Below are 21060 nucleotides of genomic sequence, written 5' to 3' on the forward strand. Positions count from 1 at the left end.
TCTCTTTTAATGTTAATTTTATGAAGATTATTTATGTTTTGTTCTTTGTTCTTTCTTATTCTGCTTACATTTAAATTACTTTGTGTACAAATTATGCTATACAAATAAACTTGTCTATAAATCTATAAATGTCTCTTATCATTCAACATATGAGAGATGGAAACATTTTTAGGGGTTGATATTTAACAGGTGCACTATTGTTTGTACTAGTAGTAAATGTTTTCTTGTTTGTTTTTTGGTAATATGATAAGATTATGGCTAAATAGAGATAAAAAACGAATTAGCAAAGCATTGCATTCTTTTGTCGTTATCGTTCTATATATAAAAGCTGGAACAATATTTATTTAGGGTGTTATATTTATTGTGTGTAAATATTTATCATGTGTAAATTCTCAAAAAGTTTTGGTTATTTTTGGCTGCATGATAGGATTTAAGCCACAATTAATAAATCCTTACAGATGCAAACTAAGTACTTTAACAATATTGCAAATTTAGAATTTTTTTTTTTGGTTTAAATCTGCTCTTTGGTTATTGTGCCAGTGGCATAAGTTTGTTTCAGTATTATCATTTATCATCTATACTTACTTCAGCAATATATCGCAACTTCAAAATTTGTTATCATGACAGGCCTAATCCTTTCTTAAAGTTGCAATATATAGCCTCCTGCTCATCTCCACTGTGATGTCCCAGTATGGCATTAAAGTAGAGTAGATGTGAGAATGTATGTTTGCAAGTTAAAGGCAAAAATGCAAGATAAATAAATGTAATGCAATACTGTGGAACATTCATAATAAAATAATATATATATATATAAGATGGTTGACCCTGCATCAAAAAGTTACGCACTGCACTGTCAGTTTCTATTACTACATATGGTCTGGTGTAGTGCTTATTGTTCTAGACCTGCATACGTTTTGTACTTGTTATTTTCATCTTTCAGCTTAAAGTTGTTCACATTAAGGCTTCTGTTAACAGATCAGTAGATTACAATAAGAAAAAGCCATTGTAATGACAGACATACACCAAATCTATAGCCAAGTTTGAAAACTTTGCCCAAACAATCCTTAAAAGTAAATGTTCGTCTTTATTTAACAGTATTGTCCAACTTTGAAGGTTTTCCAAACTGAATTCTACAATAGTGAGTCATGTGCATGGCCATTTAAGGGCACAGTATTGTTTTATGTGTATGAGGTAAGGCTCTCTATCATTACCACATACAAGGCCGAGAGGCTGACAGGCTCTGCGGTTCTCACTCCCGTCGGTGGCACTGGTCCAACGCACCGTAACCATAAAACACAGCAGAAACACCTCCATGAAATAGCTCTATTTCACAATGGGAAAGACATGCAGTGCTAAAGCAGTCAGACCTGGAATCAGGGCTGGACCATATGGAAAAAAAACATAATCAGGGTTTCCCCCCCCCCCCCCCCCCCATATTGATCAATGTTGATTTTTCATTTAATCTTCTTCCATCATTTTGAAAATATAGACATGTGGACTTCAGGTACAGAGAGTACGGTGTCAGGATCACTACAGTTTACAGTAATAGGACCAATAATTCCAGAGAAATCCATATTTAAAGTTCGTAATGAGTTTGTACAATATATTAAGCCTGAAATATTAAGCACTACTGCTATCGACAGAACCACATGGAATGTCCATGCACTAAATTAGGCTGATGACACGTGCAGAAACATAAAGAGACTGTGGCCCTGACGCAGAGCTTTAAACAACAGAGCGGTGACTCCTCTTCAGCACAACATGCTCTTACTGACACAGGATTGACTCTAGACCTATCCATTAAAATGCACTTGCCTTATCATTGAGATCAAACAAAATTTTGATTATGGTTTATTGTAACTCTTAATGTGATAAAGTGATAATGTACAGCATTTGATTTTACTTTCTCTTCTCTAACATAACAATGATCTAGTGTATCATAGATCATAGGTTAAGGTCCCTGTTAGATATGTGTTGGTACCATTTGACCAACTTGAGGATTAATCTATTGTTCGTGTTCAATTCAATTCATTTTATTTTTGTAACGCGCAAAATCACAACAACAGTTGTCTCGAAGGGCGTTCATGTTTTGGTTGATGGGGGAAACCGGAGTACCCGGAGGAAACCCATCCAGACAGGGGGAAAAACATGCAAAACTCCACACAGAAAGGCCTGGGTGACCCGGGGATCGAACCAAACCCTCTTGCTGTGAGGCATGAGTGTTGCCACTCAGCCACCATGCTGCCTACACACAAAAACAAACAGGAAAATCAAGTGTTGTAGGGGTAGAGGGATATAGGGATTGGAATATATATAACAAGATTACTACTACTACTACTACTACTAAACAATTGAAAGTAGATACTCATATGACATCACATTATTGTTGTTAGTGTTTTTTTTAACCATGCAGCATACATTAGTTTCAGTATTATCATTTACCATCTATATTTTCTTCAGCAATATATTGTACTTCAAAATTTGTTATCGTGACAGGCCTAACTGTGAGCTGAGCAAAAACAATGAAATTACATAAACCTAAAAATCTGCCCTGAAGTAATTTTGTTTCGATTAATGGGCTGAAGGTTAATTGATGCCAATTTTTGTTAGTTGCCTAATTAGTTTTGGGAGATTTTTAAGTTTTTCTATCCACAATTGCAGAAAAGAGAAGGGATGCTCTAAATTATCTTGAGATTTGGGAGTGTATTATGAATTTAATTTGGTAAAAAATGTAAATAAATACAGTTTTCGAGTTGCCTGGGATCCAGAAAACACACATTATGAAGATAAGAGTCTGGTCACTGGTGAATCTGCACGTTCAGGTGGGTGCGGTTGACAAATGGATTAGCCAATCAGAAACACACATGGTCCATTCATATCAAAACAAATGGTTTTTATGTGGAAAAAAGAAGCTATATCAAAAGGATTTATGCAAATTCAACGGGGAAAGCACTAAACTCTGCTAATCTGAGCTTGATCATTTCACATGTGTTGCTGAAAAAAAACAAAACAGATTGCATGACCATGTTTGGTTCTGGCTCGACACGCAACTAAAAGTATGGGGACTTTAGATGACTACAGCTTCTACCCAAAGACCCAAACCCAGTGTCTAAAGTTTAGGGGTAAGTGCTCTCCACTCTTAAACTCCAGGCATATCTGTAGCAGTCCAAAGCAAGACGTGTCTAATTCACCTTGTGATCCATAGAGTGGTTAACCTCACTAAATGTGCAAACAGATGACTTCAGCCTCATGTGTCCACACTGAGCTATTTTACATGAACCACTGAGATTTGAATCCCTGCACTACCTCCATGTTCACTCCCTAAATCCCCATTAGCAAAAATATGAACCGTTTACAAGTGAAATTGACAGGCTCCTGATTAACACTGTTTATTTTTATACAGCTCTGGGACAAAGGGCAGAAGTGAGGGGGTAAGGACAGAACGACTACACAAATCAAAACAAGTAGAAATGGACCAGGGAATTATAGTATTTATGAAGAAAAGTACTGTTATTTAAGTTTTACTCACTCGCTAAGTTTGACAGCTATATCAACAGGAAACATACACTATACTGCAACACTGAAAAGGGCTGGGCACTATGTGATTTTTTCAACAATAGTACTTTAACGATACCTGCTTTTCAAGACTGCTTCCTGAACTGTTCTTCTTTTGATGTCTGTATTTTTAAAGAGTAAATTAATGGTCAATATTGTTAAGAAAATACTCAGCTCTTCTGTTTTACTGGTAAGATGACACACTGTGCTCTGTTTGGACACATGTAGGTCTGTGTTAAAACGTGAGTGCTGTTTGTGCCATTAGTTTGCACCTGCACTACTGTTAAATAAACCAGTGCAGTGTATCTATTGGCTCATTGACATGGGCACTGAAAGCCCAAGAAACCGAAAGTTGGCAACAAACAAATGTTTTTTGATGCCAGTACTTACTGAACTTTTTTGGCCGGTGCCTACTTGGAAATGAGTTTTGGTGCCCAATCCTAGCAGTGACTATCACAGTTTTCACATAAAGAACAAAAAGCATATGGCCTTTAATCACAAAGCTTATGGAACCTATCCTAACTTAAACATCACTTAAGTTTAATGTTAGTTGAGCCTGGTTTAGTCCTGATTGAGATCTAGTTTAGTCCTGATTCATTCATCGTTCTACCTCTACTCTACTCATCGTTAAGTTCGCTGATGACACCACAGTGCTCGGCCTCATATCCAACAATGGTGAGGTTAACTACAGGAGGGAGGTGCAACACCTAGAGTCACGGTGCCACCACAATAACCTGCTTTTAAACACTAAAAAGACCAAGGAGATTGTTGTGGATTTCCGCAGGAGAAGTCACAACAACCACCTACCTCTCCTCATTGGCTCCGAAGCGGTGGAGAGGGTGAGCAGTTTTAAATTCCTGGGGGTAACCGTGACTGAGGACCTGTCCTGGGGTGATCACATCACCTCAGCTGTACGGAAGGCCCAACAGCGCCTCTACTACCTGAGGAAACTGAGGAGTGCCCACATTCCCAGACCTCTGATGTTGAACTTTTATAACTGTGCCATCAGTAGTGTTCTGACATATGGATTTTTTAGTGTGGTTCTCCAGCTGCACTAAGGCTGACCAGCAGGCACTCCAGCAGGTGGTGAAAGCAGCCGGCAGAATCATCGGAACCACTCTTCCAGAAATCAGCACCATCTACTCCACTTGCTGTCTGAGAAGAGTGCACAACATCCTGCGGGATCAACATCACCCTGCGCACCATCTTTTTCACCTGCTGCCCCTCAGGGAGAAGGTACAGGTCCATACGGGCCAGAACATCCAGACCGGCCAACAGTCTGTATCCACAGGCTGTGAGGCTCCTGAACTCTGCCCCTCTCCCCTCTCGGCCCCTCTCTGCCCCCCTCTCATGGACAAAAACCACATCCAACTCTCAATAACACTGAACTGGTTGCATTGTTGCATTTTGTCATTATTCTCAAGTCCCTGTCTGTATGTCCCTGTTTTTGTGCACCTTACTGACACCATCATGCTGCTACAAGACTGTCTCATGTTGTACTGAAGCCACACTGGGTCAATGTTTACACTGGGGTTTAAGGGTATTTATTATTTATGGATTGCACTTTATGGGATGCTCCAAACACAATTTCGTTGTTCTTTTGTGACAATGACTACAAATAAACTGAACTGAACTAAACCTAGATTGGATGTTCAGTTAGCTAAGAGTAGATATACAGTATGAGTTAAAGGAAATATTTAGTACTATAACAACTAGTGTTTTGTTAAAGTAATGTGCAGTACTGGTGATGTGGTGGTTTGCGGCATAGCACATAGGTGATTATTACTACTGCATAAACTAAACTAAAAAGTTAGAAGGTTTTAAGAACAGATTAGCAGTTTTTTGAGAGAAAATTATGTAACGTAACCCTTACAATACAATCGTGTGGTGTATATTTTCACAGATACAGAAAACAGCTCCATAAAGACTTAACTCTGCTATATTTGAACAGAGGACAGACATCGTAATTGATTTGAAGGTTATGTTTTATGTGATGGTTATGCTTATGGCCGTAAAAATAACACAGGAAGCAATGTTCAAAGGCCTAAACTGTATCAGAATCTCAATATTGTGGCCCATGTATTGAGTAGGGCTGTAATCCTTTAGTCGTTTAGTCAATTGATCAGTTGATGGATTGACGACAGCAGAAAGGGGAAGTTGGTGTGTAAGTGAGCTAGTTTCTGTCTTTATATAAATACATGTTTCCTAGTACTTTTCTACATAGCTGAACTACTTGACCACGAACTCCAGTACAGTCTTATGAGCGCAGTTTTGGCCACACATATAGAAATGTATAATAGAGATTTCTTATCCTATCTATCTTATCCTATATCATGGCAACCAAAGAGCCAATCCGGAGCAAGGCTGTCGCCCCTACTAACCTGAGCCATTGATTTAGCAGGGAGCGGGCACCTAGCAACACTGTCAATCAAACCTGTAGCTAATGCTAGCGGGAGCAACTTCAGGATCAAAGGGCCTGATTTGTCCATTATTAATGTTCATATCTTGATTTTTGGACACAATAGTGAAATAAAAATACCAGAATCATGTAGTACGGGTCAATGAGAACATTTGAAGACCAAAATGACAAGCCTGACAGGCGCAGTTATGGAGAGAGGGGTGACGTTTTGTAATGTAAAGTGTAATTCCTATGTGGAAAGTGGCAGCTAGCAGGTTAGCTACTATGTCCATTTATGTATACAGTCTATGGTTGTATCCCTAAACTGTAGTGATTGTATTTTGCCAATTAAGATCATTCAAATTGTCATTTTGAGTTCATTGTGATTTCTGTGGCATATTTCTCTTGCAGCCATGTATATCGTTTCAAATCACAAGGGGCCCTGTGATTTTGAGCACGTTGAAGGCCCCACCGGGAGAAGGCCAGAGGAACACACAAGGCCAATCAGGCAGCAGAGACATTTCCTGTGCTTGTTTTATCAGATGAAGAGAAGCCCACAGGCTAAACGTCCCACTCCGTTCTTCTGCACCTCTGTGCTCCATGGCTTTTGGGAAACAGAAGTACATGCATCTTTAGGAGATGACATCAGGAGCAGAACCGAGGAGCACTGACCTCACTGTTAACGCAATCAATCATTTACAAAAAACCCAAAGAAACCATTAGGCCAGCAGAGAAGACATTTTACCTTTTGAGACAGGAACAAAACCATATATAGTATTCACACTGTGTTTTGGATCATTCCTGTTTACATGTGTCACTTTGTACAATTTTGAAAAGATATTGTTTCTTTTGAATTGTTAATCGCTATGGCAACTGTGCTAGTCCTATATATAATGTTTGCAAAAAAAAAAAAAAGTATATAAAAGTATATATATTTTTATCATACATATTCGCAGGTCACAGCTCCCTGTTTATAGGCGCCATTTTGTGCACTTTTAACCACTGAAAAAATATTAGTTTCTTTTGAATTATTAATTACTATGGCAACTGTGCAAATTCTTCTGTATATAATTTTTCAATATATTTAGAATCTATACTTACAGTTGAAACCAGAAGTTTACATACAAAATATAAAAAGACACATGCTTTTTAAAAAATCAGTCTAGACTTTTCCTATTTTAGGTCAGTTGGGATTACCAAAATTATTTCTATTTGCTAAATGCCAGAATAATGAGAGAAGGAGTTTTTAAACAATTTTTCAATACTTTCTTTAAAGTCAGATGTTTACATGCATTTCATTAGTATTTGGTGCCATTGTCTTTAAACTGTATGACTTGGGTAAAACATGTTCGATATTTTTCCACAAACTTCTCACAATAGTTGGCATTAATTCTGGCTCATTCCTCCGCTCAGAACTGGTGTAAATGAGCCAAGTTTGTAGGCTGCCTTCCCTGCCCATGCCTTTTCAGGTCTACCCATAAATTTTCAATAAGATTGAGATTAAGGCTTTGTGATGGCCCCTTTGTAACCAGTTTGGCAGTATGCTTCGGGTCAATGACCCATTTACACCCAAGCTTTAACTTCCTAGCTGATATCTTGAGATGTTGCTTTAATATTTCCACATAATGCAAGATGCAGCAGTCCCTCCTGCAGCAAAACAACCCCAAAACATGATGCTGCCACCCCTGTATTTCCCAGTTGGTATGGTGTTCTTAGGCTTGCAAGCTTCCCCCTTTTTCCTCCAAACATAATGATGCTCATTATGGACAAGCAGACCACAGGACCTGTCTCCAAAAATTAAGGTCCCTGTGTGCATTTGCAAACTGTAATCTGGCTTTTTTATGTTTCTTTTGGAGTAATGGCTTCTTCCTGGCAGAGTGGCCTTACAGCCCATGTCGGTACAATACTTGTTTTACTGTGGATAATAACACACTCCTACCAGCTTCAGCCAGTATCTTCACAAAGTGTTTTGCTTTTGTTCTCGTGCTGATATGCACAATTCTGACGAAAGCATATTCATCTCTGAAACACAGAACACGTCTTCTTCCTGAAAGGTATGATGGCGGGACATTCCCATGGTGTTTATACTTGCATATCACTGTCTGAGCAGATAAATGTGGCACCTTCAGGCATCTGGAAATTGCCCCTAGGGATGAACCAGACATGTACAATTTTCTTGCTGATATCTTGGCTGATTTCTTTTAACTGTCCCATGATGGTACACAAAGAAGCAGTGTGTTTCAAATACATCCGAAGGTGTGTCTCTAATTAACTTAAATGTTGTCAATAAACAGAAGCTTCCAAAGACATGACATCATCATCTGGATTTTCTCAAATTGTTTAAAGTCATCGTAATCTTACAGTATTTAAACTTCTGACTTTGAAGAAAGTCAGAAAATAAAAATTGTCAAAAAAAAATCCTTCTCTCATTATTATGCCATTTAGCAAATAGAAATCATTTTGGTAATCCTAATTGACCTAAAACAGGAAAAGTTTAGTCTGATTTCATGTCAGACAATGAGAAAAAAAGCCTATGTGTCTTTTTATATACCGTATTTTCCGGACTATAAATTGCAATTTTTTTCGTAGTTTGGCCAGTGTGCGACGTATACTCAGATGTGACTTATATGTGAAATTATTAAAATATATAATTTCACATCTTCATTACTGTCACACTGACAACTGCGCAAGGGCACACTAGGCTTGTGTATCAGTATGACAGCAACGCGTAGGCAGCCCTTCGTCTACTTCCGGAGCAGGCGGAGTTGTTCAGAAGCGACACTGAGGATGAAGTATTCAATGGATTTAGTGATTCAAAGTGAGATTGAAAGTAATCTTGTTAGCTTGTTTTTTACGCTTTAGTTGTCTGATTAACTGTTAATATCTTATGTTAACATACCATACAATTATTGTTGTCTATCTTTCATGTAGTTGAATAACTATAAATGTGTTTCGTTATCATGTTGTACTGCCATTCAGCCTGTTCTTCTCTATTTTATTGTTATTATTATAACTTGCCTTGAAAAATGTCTGTTCTTGGTCTCAGATTTTGAAAATAAATTTCCCACAAAAATGTGACTTATAGCCCAGTGCGACTTACATGTTTTTTTTCACATTATTATGCATTTTTCACTGGTGCGGCTTATAGTCCTAAGCGACGTGGTCTGGAAAATACGGTAGTGTATGTAAACTTCTGCTTTCAACTGTATACATAATATATATAAAGTCCACTTTGCAACTTTTCTGGTGGAGGGCCTGCCACCTGCTTGTCTCCAAGATGTTATTGCTTCGCCTGGAATATTCTACAGTATGGCATTAAAATTATTTGCAGTGCAGGTATGCAGACTAAAACTTCAGATGACACTTCAAGATTTGGCTATGGTCTAGTCTGGTTTAGATTTTAGATTTGATTTTGTACAGAGCTGTATGTTTAAAAAGTAATCCCATGAACAAATAAATGACAACAAATATTCACTATCTTATGTTTATTTATTTGTAAATTTTGCATAATAGCTTATGAGTGACCCCGTAAATGTTGTCTATTCAAATCAGACTTCATTAAAATGTGAAAAAGTGTTTAACGGGTCACAATGTGAACTAGCATAAAAATAGTCAGTGTTCCTCAGCACTAGAGACACACGGCCCAAACACAACTGAGAATACAGAGGACAACTGGCAGGTTTTAACATAACTGGAGAATTTCTACTTTGCATGTGTCCAAAACAGCTGCAGTGGTTTGGTAAATATTTTTTTTTAGAAAACCCACTTTCAAAAGTGGAAATAAAAGAAAATATTTGGCTTTCAAATTAGTACGTAAGATTAAAATAAAATGAGCCAGAACCAGAGCAAAAGCATAAAGGGCTATAAAACCAATTCACGTGTTTCAGGTAAATGATTCCTCCTGATTTGAAGGATTTTGTGAGGACCTTTCCCATTCAGAAGATATAATATTTTGATTTCAGTTGTATTATTGGTATAACGATAGAGGACCATTACCCTGCCAAATACTTCAAATCAGAATGAATCCTTATGTCTGAAACCCATGAACAGAAGACTGGTCAAAGATCTGACTGAATGAGATGACCTTTGTGTAATTACTGAATAAAGTTTTTTTTTAACAGCTGTAGGTTCATTGTATGGGTTCATTCTTTCACATACATTCCTACAGACCACTGCAGCAGCACTTGTTGGTGGAGTAAAAAAAAGTTTCTGCAGCTCTTGAGGTTTTCCTGGTTCTAGACTATTATAAACTGTACAGTGTGGTTCTGGACATGGTGCATTTAAATTACAGGTTATCAGATTCAAACGGGAGGCTGGAGGAGGCATGTCTGTGTAAGGCTGAAGTCCGGCTTTCACTGTTCAAATGAGACATGGGGTATTAATGGTGGAACTGCATTATTGTGATGTATTGACTTTTGATACAATAACTTTAACATTTAAAGGTACACTGTGTAAGTTTTCTGATGGAGAGTCCACCATCATCGTCTTTTATTGTTTTGCCTGGAATGTCTGTGTAATCCCACAGTCGTCCAGGTATGATCCAAAGCAAAGGGGAATGTAAATTCTGTTAACTGGACAGAGTTTTAGAGTGAAGACGTTTCATTGCTCATCCAAGCCATTTCTTCACTTCTGGTGAGATTGCTGCTGAACAGTGCTTTACATCTATCTGAAGGGAGGCACTAACTACACTGAAACCTTCCCACCTATTTGTATATACAAGCAGCAAAACATCTTCACTCTAACACTTTTGTCAAGTTGACAGAAATGAATTTTTGCTTTTGCCTGGAATATTTCTCAGTATCTCCGTGCAGACAAACAGGTGACACTGCCAGGTCACAGATCAGATCTATGGAGAGGTGTGGCCGTTAACAGTGACAATGCATGTCTTCCGAGAAAATAAAAATCTTACCTGCAAATGAATAAATTGCATGATAAATTTAATGTTATGCTTGGGAACTTTGCAGGCAAAGCAATAACATCACCATGGAAACAGGTGGCGCACCCGACACCATTTCACATAAAGCAAGTGTTAGATTAAGATTGAAAACATACAAATTTAATGAGCTCTCCCCAAATTTTGTAGACTTAAAACAATGACAGCATTGATTGAACAGAGAGTTGATTCTATTTGTGGTTTGGGAAAAGACATATTAAGTCAAACAAATCTGCGCCACATTGGGCAAGCAAAACACTTGGATACAGCAAACGTGGCCGACAGGAGTCCTCTGGTCTGTTCTGAGTCTGGCTTGGGCACCTGCAGTGTGGACCGCAGTGCCAGCCTACAACCAAAGCACATTTGGAAATAGTCATGCCCAACAACAATAAGTAAACATCCATTTAAAGGGATGGTTAAGCTCCATTTGAATAAAACAGTACAATATGTTTCACTTTGCTGGGTTACACAACACTCTCTGTGGTACCAGGAACACAGGGGTCCAGCCCAATTATGGAGAGGGGAAAGCTTTAATGCAGATCCTATGGTGTTCAAACTAAAATAAGGCGACTCAAAACACAAAATATGCCAAAAAATAATAATGTAATTGTTTTTTAAAAATCAGATCACAATTTCCATGTATTACGATTCATGTACACGTATTATATTTATAGTGCCTGTCAAAGCTCAAGTCATCATGAGCATTCCTGTTTATAGTGCTCAAGTTACCTCCTGTTCTTGAGAGTTCACTCTTCACTGATTGGTTAATTCTACATGTCACTCACTCAGAGAGTTGACAGAGGCTCACCAATAGGAGAAGTGGGTTTCCTTTTGAGCCTAGAGCTGTATATGGTCAAAAGGATGAAATCACGATTCAATTTTTATTGCCATATCGCCCAGCCCCACAAACAGGAGTATGATTTTGCCCATAACTCGAGATGCATATTCCAAATCAAAATCAACAACCAACATTGATCAATGCAATGAATACAATTGTGATACTTGATGGTCATATTGCCCAGCCCTACTTTAAACCTATGCATTAACCCCATTTAATCTGTCAATGAATACATGCCAAGCGGCAGATGATGAGCCTAAAGAGGAAAGAAAAAGGAGGAAAAAAGTAAGTAAAAAATGTAGTTATTATTTAGTGTTTATCTATCTGCAGTTGTTTACAGTCTGCAGCATCCATAATGACTGTCATCATGGTAAGATGTGCTACCTACTTTGAGAAATACATACTGCAAAGAAGCAAACAGACAGTGCTGGTGAAAAGCTTTAGAAATATGCATAAGCCAGTTTTCCACTCGGTTTGCCACTCTGATGACTTCCTGGCTCTGCGGTGGTAAGAAACTATTGCTTCCCTGGAAAGACTGCATTCTTGTTCCGAAACCTGATGCTATGGAGGATCATCAATATGAAGTTGTAGAAAGTGTTCAGTCTAATACTGTGTACGTAAGCACACCTGTACTCATTTGTAGATTTTTTAAACGATAGGCCAGTCACGATAATTACTATATCGATTTTTGGTTCTATATATGAAAGCTGGAACAATATATTTGGGCCTCAATATTTATTGTGAGTAAATCAAGCTTTTTGGACCTTAGTTTAGCATCAGAGTTGTAGGGGGAAAAAATATCATTAGATTTGTGATTTCTGTTTTAATAATAGATTCTGTTCACAGAAGAACAGACAAAAAGACTGAAATATGAACTGATAAACTAATACAAGAATTATTTTAGAGTGTGTTTGTGCAGGTTTAGTTAAACTACAGGGTTAGCAGTTTTTATGCAGAATAAGGCAGAAATCTGTGTTGTTTGTGGAAGAAATTATAGTACTTAAAAAAGTTCAGGGTTTGCAATTGGATCGATTCAAATTGTGATTTTTATTTGAAAGCGATTCATCTTCTAGGTCTGTCATGATAATTATTATATTGACTCATAAAATAGACAAAACAATACTTTTTCAAGCTAAATAAATATCACATTTTTCTTTCTTTTTTTCAATTTGCACTTGCGGGAATTTTTCTTTTTTGTAATATTAAGTCTATGATAACATTTGAGCTGCAGCTGGCCAAATTATTAATATCTGTCACCAGTGGTGGAATGTGACAAATTAAAAGTAGTAAATAAAGTATGCGGATACTTTTAAATTTTACTTCACTACATTTGAGAGCAGGTATCTGTGCTTTCTACTTCACTACTTTTTTGAACAGGACTGAAAGTAAAAGTATTTTTTGTTACTATTTGAGACTTGCTTCATGCTTTATTATGGCTATCAAAAGTGTTATTGTAGTTTTAATATAATTTATTATTTTTCTGCAATATCTCATACTTGAACATTTGTTCTTGTGACAGCTCTACTTGCAGCCCCAGTATGGACTAAAGTTTGGAGGAGAACTGGGTTGAGAGTACAGTATAAGTACAAGTCTCCACCACACAGCGCAGTTTAGAGGCAGACTCCGGAAATACATGGCACTGCTCCCTACATCCTGCCTGGCCCTGGTGCCTGCTGCAGTCTGCCAAGCCCCTCTTATCACTGTGTGCAATTACCTCCAGATTCAACCCCAGCCACAGCGTCACCGCGCCAACTATACAATCCTCTAAGAACACTACAAAGAAATAAATGCATCTCACTGGAGGAGCCTGTACTTTACTCGGTGGCTTTTTTCAAATGGGTCTAGAGAATGTGCGGGATCATAAGAAGTTGCGCATAAATCCTGGCAACAGAGAAGGAGAGAGAAAACTTGTACTGTAACTTATGCAGAGGTGAGAAGGACGAACAAAAAGTTATAGTAGTCATTTCAAATTAGGGTTTAGGAGTTTACCAAATAATGCACAATGAAAAATACCGCTGAAAATGACAGTGAGTTGGAGTTGATGTAATTAGGCCTATCATGATAAATACTATATCAACTTATCCTTCAACACATGACAGACGGAGCGATACTTTTTCGGGTCAATATTTATCATGGTACTTTTTCTTTGTACTACTAGGAAAATGTTGGTTACTACAATGGGATATGAGCTGTAGAAGGTTGAATTATGAACTTGACTCATGACTCATTATAGGCACAAGTGTTTCTGTTATTTATTTATTTATGTACAATACCTTTTTGTAGATAATTCTGCTTTATAGTTTGGTTTCAATATTATCGTTTATCGTCTATATTTATGTCAGCAATGCATCACACTTCAGAACACTTCTTGTGACAGGCCTAGATGTAATCAGACAAAACATTAGATATTAGTTTTCAATTTTTATTAGAGATAGAGCGACATATTCGGCAGATATTTGTCCTTTTCAGTATTTAGAGTTTAGTGTCTGCTATCGGCCTTAAATCCTCAGGCCGATATTTTGGTTGATTCGACCTGCTACCTAAAGAATACACGTTACTACACTGCTCTCATATAACTTTATGGTAAAAAGAGCTGTGGGCGAGTTTGTAGTAGATTTAAATTACAGAATTGGAAAGTACAATATTATAGATATCTGTAAAAGGTCTAGAGTTTAGTTGAAACAGGACTGGAGTTATACAATGATAAAATAGGCAGGTCTTGGTCAGTTGTCCTTATTTAGCCTAGTTTTAGTTTTGGTTTAGTTTCTGATAAGTTTTTGTTTGACTAATAAAATAAGGCAATTGCATTTTTGCTTCAATTAACAGTGATTAAAATACCACAATAACTGTTATCTCCACATTATTTAAAGTTGCATTTCTCTCTCTCTTACCGTTCAGCCTTCCTTGAAATCATTTATAAAAGTGCTACTCTGGTGGAAGGTAACAAAGTAAAAGTAGTAAAGTACTGTACTTAAGTATAATTTTTAGGTATCTGTACACTTTTTACTTTTACGTTTTACTACAATTGAGAGCAGATATCTGTACTTTCTACTCCACTGCATTTTTTAACTGGTCTGAAAAGTTAAAAAGTACTTTTCATATGAGTTGAAGGGTTATTTTTTTATCATGTTTGTGGTAACATCCTGACTTAGGTTTTGGAGTTCAAGCTTCGGTTTTGAGGAAACAAAAAGAAATTGATTTCGTATATCGTTACTGTTGGCCTAAATATGTATCACTTTTTAATCAATATCACTACATTTAACACTTTAACAAATGATGATTCAAGAGAACTGTTCTGTTTATTGTAATACTTTAAAGCTCTTAGAAAATTCCACAACACACTTTCCACTTTACTTATACTTGAATAACTTTTTACCTCTGCATCTGTACTTTTACTTAATCAACAAAATTGAGTACTTCATCCACCACTGGAGCTACTACATAAGTAAATGAAATTAATATTTGTGCCCATACAAATTACACAGAAATGCCCTTAAAGAGCTAGCAATGCTTGCCCTGCTCCGTGGTGCATTCTTGATCTTATTCCAGTGGTCTGTCATCAGGTCAGATCTGTGCCTTATAAGGAGAGCAGGGCATTCTCCACATGTTTCCAAACGCTGCAAGTCTTATATCAGGTTCAGTTTCAGGGACAATTACAGGTTCTGTCTGCAGCCTGAGAGCAAGAGAATAGAGAAAAGAGGAGATAGATTTACCCAGTGCAGCCCCCACCAACTTCCACCACCCTTGCCTCAAACTCATCCATTTTCCATGCTTCCATTTCACAGATACTACTATGTAATAAAGCCCAGATCAAAAGAATGGAAGTGTGGGGCAAATACAATGCGGAAAGTGGTTGGCCTAAGGGAAAGGTTTGACATCTGTGGATACCTCGAAACCATGAGAGGAGCATTCATCACTAGGGCTGGAGTCCAAGCCTGTCACAATAACAAATTCTGAATAGTGATATATTGCTTTAGTAAATACAGATGATAAACAATAATATTGAAACTAAAACATAATACAAAATTTTCCCTAAGATACAATTCTAAATGCAATAAATAGATAAGCAACACTTAAGTAGTTAGTTTGGATCTATAATTGAGTTTATAATCAACCTTCTACAGCTCAAATATCACAGTAATACACAAAAATAACAAAATATTTCCCACTACTACAAAGATAAATATTGACCCCCGAAAATGTATTGAACAATGACTCGATATAGTATTTATCATGACAGACTTAATGTAGTTGTCTAAGAAAAATTCTTGGTCAACTAAAAGCATTCTGTCAATTGATTAGTCAACAAAAATGGGTGTGGCAAAAGCTTTCAAAACTGTTACGTGTCTCTATCTGACCCAAACTGCACTCAAAAGACTACACCTGCAGAGGAGTTCATGCCAAAACAACTATTTATGCAGATGCAATGTATCTATATAGGCCTGTCACAAATTGACTTATTGTTCTATATTTATGAAAGCTGGCGTGATGCATTTTGGGGCTCAATATTTGTACAATTTCTTAGTAAAAGTGGGGAGATTTTGGTTATTTTGTTGTAATACAATAAGATTTGAGCTGTAGATGGTTGAAAAAGTAACCTCTGTGGCTAATTATTAGTTCATTCTGCAATTTATTTGTTGCAGCTCAGGGATTTTAATGAGACTGTCTATTTAAAAAATAGGTTATGAGAATTATCTTGCATTATTGTTATTGTATCAGTGGCAAATCAGTGGTTTCAACATTATCGTTTATCGCTGTATATCTCTAACAATTTATCGTGCTTCAAAATTTGTTACTGTGTCAGGCCTATATTTACACGAAAACAGATTAAACTTGTGAATCATGAGTTTAACCTGTCATTTTGTCATTTAACTGCTGTCTCATATAAATCCTTTTTATTTATCTCTATTTTTAAAGGGAGAGCCCAAAGAGAGCACAAAACAGGAACGGGTGTGATTAAATGTTTATCGCCAGATTATTAAAGTGCATAAGATGCATCAGTGTATCCAGTTTTGCATGACTTTGAAATGTATTCCATTTTTGGAGAGCAAAATGACCAAGAGCCTTTTTACCCCCCATTTCTAGTGACAATCATAAGATCTTGTATTAAAACTTCCCATATCAAAGTCCAACAAGCAAGTGAGATACTCAGACAGCCAAGTAGTCTCTTATAAATACAGTGTTGTTCTCTTCTAACAAGCTATGGCCAGCCTACTTTTCCATACAGTGTACAGTGATGGGTTTTAAATTCATCACCTGTTATGAAATGAAGGGCTGAGTGAAAGAGTGTATATAAAGGTTTAAAGGTAGAGCCTGAAGTCTGCATGTATATTAAATCTCCATAATATGGTATTTATAATTTAACTGAAATATTTAGCTGAACAATACAAAATTTTGTATTAACCAGCTAAGACACAATCAACCAAATACTCAACTAAATGACAAAAGGCCTACAGCCATAAAGAGGAGATGGATTAACCCAGAGTAGCCCACACCAACCTCCACTACTTTCCTAGTCTCAAACTTATCCATTTTCTACACTACTATGTAATAAAGACCAGATCAAAAGATTGGGAGTGTGGGGTGAGAACAATGAGGAAAGTGACTGGCCTAAGGGAGAGGTTTGGCGTTTGCAGAGACCTTGAAACCATGGCCGGAGCATTCATCAGTGTAGCTTTCACAAAAGCTGCTGTATCTTATCATGATTTGATATTGGAAGGCCTTACTGTACTCTCTGGTAGTCATATGGGACCAATTATTGCACATGGACAACTATACACTACCCACACATATAAGGGTTGTGGCTGCAGTGCGATATTGGTCTCCTTCAGTCATATATTACACAAAACTGACTCTTGTGAGCTTTAAGCCAATTTATAATGTTGCATACATACCTTGAGATGTGTTTAGTTGAATTCACACACAGTTGAGTAACCCTGCATTATTAGTCTGTCCACATCTAAAAAGTCAAAATGTCCACCTTGTGACATCATGAAGTGGTAGTTTTCAAAATCATCATAGTTTTCACTAAAATCACCCAAATGATTCTAGTGAAGATGTATGGAATTAAACACAGTGAAGCAAATCCTGTACCGCCACATGACATCACAAGGTGAAACATGTTTTTTTGGGGGGGGGGTTCTGTTTGAGAAAAGAACTCAGCTTAAGGTTTACTTAAGCTAAGTTGTTCCTATTGTGTCTGTAGGGAAATTTGCATTTGACCTGTCCTGCAGTGTCCCTGGGGCAACTACATTGCAGCGTCCAACCACAAACCCATCCCCAAATTGTGAGCTATAGGTTTGGTCAGGACTATTTTAGCTTGTACAGTTTGTCACAGAAACCAACAAGCACAGAGAAAACCTACCCAGACATGGCAAGAACATGAAAATTCTACACAGATAGGCCAAATCCATCTTGTGAATTGAACCCAGGACCGTATGGCTGTGAGGCCTCATACTAGTGCATGCCTTAGTTTTGTAATAAAATGTCTCCATATTTCTTGAGTTGCTGTGTGTCAATCACTCACACACATTTTTATGCCAGGTGCCCTTCCCGCTTATCAGCCACACATTCATGAATGTCTTGACTAATGGCACAGCAACAGACTTCCTGGGTAAGTGTGACCGGTGGACTTCTGCGTTGTGTTGTAAGGTGCTAAGGAGCCACAAGACACCGCGGGAACTTTTGGAGTCACTTTTAATCTGTTCCACAAAAGTACAAAACTTTATGAATATGTGCCGCTACACGTCGGTCCAGTCCACACTGTACGGGAGAAGACAATGGACAAAGTCAACATTCCCTGCACTTGCCCACATGAACAAACCAAAACAACAAAACAACACAAGAGCTCAACTTAAATACAAATAAAATATAACCACAGATGTAAACAAAAGTAAAGATAATTAAAAGAGGACACTTTAACATTGGGATCACAATAGATGACTGACCTCTTCCCAATACTGACTCGCAAAGGGAAGAGTCAGGAGTCAAACCCCAAATTTATACCAGGAACAAAGGCGAAATACACACTAAGAAGAAAGTAAAACACAAAAGAAGCGGCTGGAGGACCAAGGCTGCACATAAAATTAAACACCAGGTATGACCAAAACTGTGATAAAACAAAAGCAACATATTGTGTAATTATACATTAATTATACATATATATGAACTGGTTACATAAGGGTTGACCAGGATATTTCCTACAACTTAAAAGAAACTTCAGCAAATGCATAGGATTCATTGAATTACAAAAGACCACTTCAAAACACCAGAGTACCCATACCTAAATAAGCCTATATTATTTTTTTTTAAAAAGAAAAAGAAAAAACATATCAAGTCAAGTGATTCACTAAAAGACAAAATAATATGTGTGCATTACGTTTTATAAACCAGCAGAACATGAAACCGCTTTATGGAGAAATACAAGTCTCCCATGTCCACTTAAACTGTCTGCTTACTACATAAGCAGCTAAAGTTAATCTGCACGACAAATTTACGCATTTCAACAACATCTGTGTATATCAGACAGCAGGAAGAGAGATTAAACAGCAGATTGAACGTGTGCGGATAGAGAACACCCTTCACTTTTTACGATAAGAATCTTCACTGCAGTAGCGCACTTTCCTTTGTTAATAGCTACTCACATGACAGTTTAAAACATCGCGCAACGGGCAAGATTTGAAGCGAGTTTGCGTTTTCTGTCAACTTTTGGCACAACAGTGGGAGCGGCTCATAGCGAACAGCGCAATCCTAAAGTTTAGCAGCTACATCACATTCATTTTCATACTCAAAATCTATGAAGCATCGCGGTTTCAACCATTGCAACACAGCGAAAACGTGTTTACAACCGCATTACGCACGGTTTGATGGCGCAACGACGCACAGTAAAGTTTGGCTCTTACCTGTTGATCTTTACACGGGACAAAGTTGAGTAGAGTCGAGTCAGCAGAGACAGGAGAGGCAGTCGGTCGGTGAGCTCAGTGCTCAGAGAGATAAAAACTAAAGTAGAGAGCCATGCAAGCCCCTCCCTTCAGACATACTGGTAGACCACGTCCAGGCAGGCGGACTCCAGGCGCAGCGGTCTACACAAGCAAGAAAGTACTCATGTCGCACAAAAGTACATTGTAGTCTAAATAAGTGCTGGACAGTTGAAAATTGAGATTAAAGAGATGCTGTTGTTATTAAGTGAAAATGCAGCTTGATTTGAAGGTGTTAAAAAGGTTTGCAGTAAATAATCAGTGGTGGATGAAGTACTCGATTTTGTTACTTAAGTAAACGTACAGATACCAGCGCAAAGAAATACTCAGGTTAAAGTATTGCATGAAAAAATCCACTTAAGTAAAAGTATTAAAGTACCGTTTAAAAATATAGTTAGAGTGTTTTTTATTTATTTATTTATTTTTAATCTAATAAAGCTGCAAATTAATTGATTTTGATAAATATTTGTGCTGAATTTTTTCAACAGAAACAAAGGACTTCATTGTTTTTGTTTCTTACTGTTTTTATTTGTATATTTTTGTTTGTTCATATTCCTCAGCCTTTTCAGCAGGTCTTAGAAATTATTTAAAAAATACTTTCACTTTAAATCCCATTCAAAAATGTGGTGGAGTAGATACAAATAACTTCTCTTAAATGAGGTAAAGTAAAAGTAAAAAGTATCAGTTTTAAAATCTACTTAAGTAAAGTACAGATACTTAAAATTTATACTTAAGTACAGTACTTTACAACATTTACTTCGCTACATTCCACCACTGCAATTAACATAGTTTCATACTATGTGATATGTGTTATATTGTTTCATATGAACTGTATGAAACAAAATTGACACAAATAAAATAATAGTTACAGTTACTTGCTATGTTCAGTGTGGTTTAGAGGCCTATATGTGACCTAAGCATTGTGACAGGTCCACTACCTGCTTGTTTCCAAGGAGATGCTGTTGCTAAATGGAATGTTCCACAGTATGGTGAGATTCTTGATGCCACCAAGTAAAGTTACAGGTCAGATGTGTGGAGAGGCAAACACGGTTTTCAAAGTTGCAGTTATTTATTTATTTTTATTTTTTTGTTCCATGAATTGAATAAAGGCAAAATAGCTAAGTTAAATGCCATATTGTGGAACACTCTAGACAAAGCAGTGTTATTTCCATGGATACAAGCAGGAGGTTGAACAGAAGTTATATCATAGTGCATCTTAAAAAAATGCTGAACTGAACTTGAATGGTTTAGGTGCAAAAAGACAAAAGAAGTATGTCAGTCTATGAAAGATGTAAATTGATTTAAGCTAGAGTAACTCATGATTTTACCTTGAGCTATGAATACCTTTTGTGTGGATGAT

General features: G+C 37.2%; 1 protein-coding gene across 2 annotated transcripts in view; it reads right to left on the reverse strand.

The window, feature by feature from the left end:
- cald1a (caldesmon 1a) overlaps positions 1-19710 on the reverse strand; it is a 167164-nt gene extending 147454 nt beyond the window's left edge. Inside the window, exon 1 of one of the 2 annotated variants that reach the window (XM_055231764.1) lies at positions 19626-19710. The gene's annotated coding sequence lies outside the window, so the exon portion shown is untranslated. The remainder of the gene's footprint in view (positions 1-19625) is intronic. The other variant, XM_055231762.1, reaches the window with a different exon arrangement.
- Positions 19711-21060: the final 1350 nt, after the last annotated feature.

Source organism: Periophthalmus magnuspinnatus, chromosome 23 (genome assembly GCF_009829125.3).
Source record: "Periophthalmus magnuspinnatus isolate fPerMag1 chromosome 23, fPerMag1.2.pri, whole genome shotgun sequence".
NCBI classification, from domain to species: domain Eukaryota; kingdom Metazoa; phylum Chordata; class Actinopteri; order Gobiiformes; family Gobiidae; genus Periophthalmus; species Periophthalmus magnuspinnatus.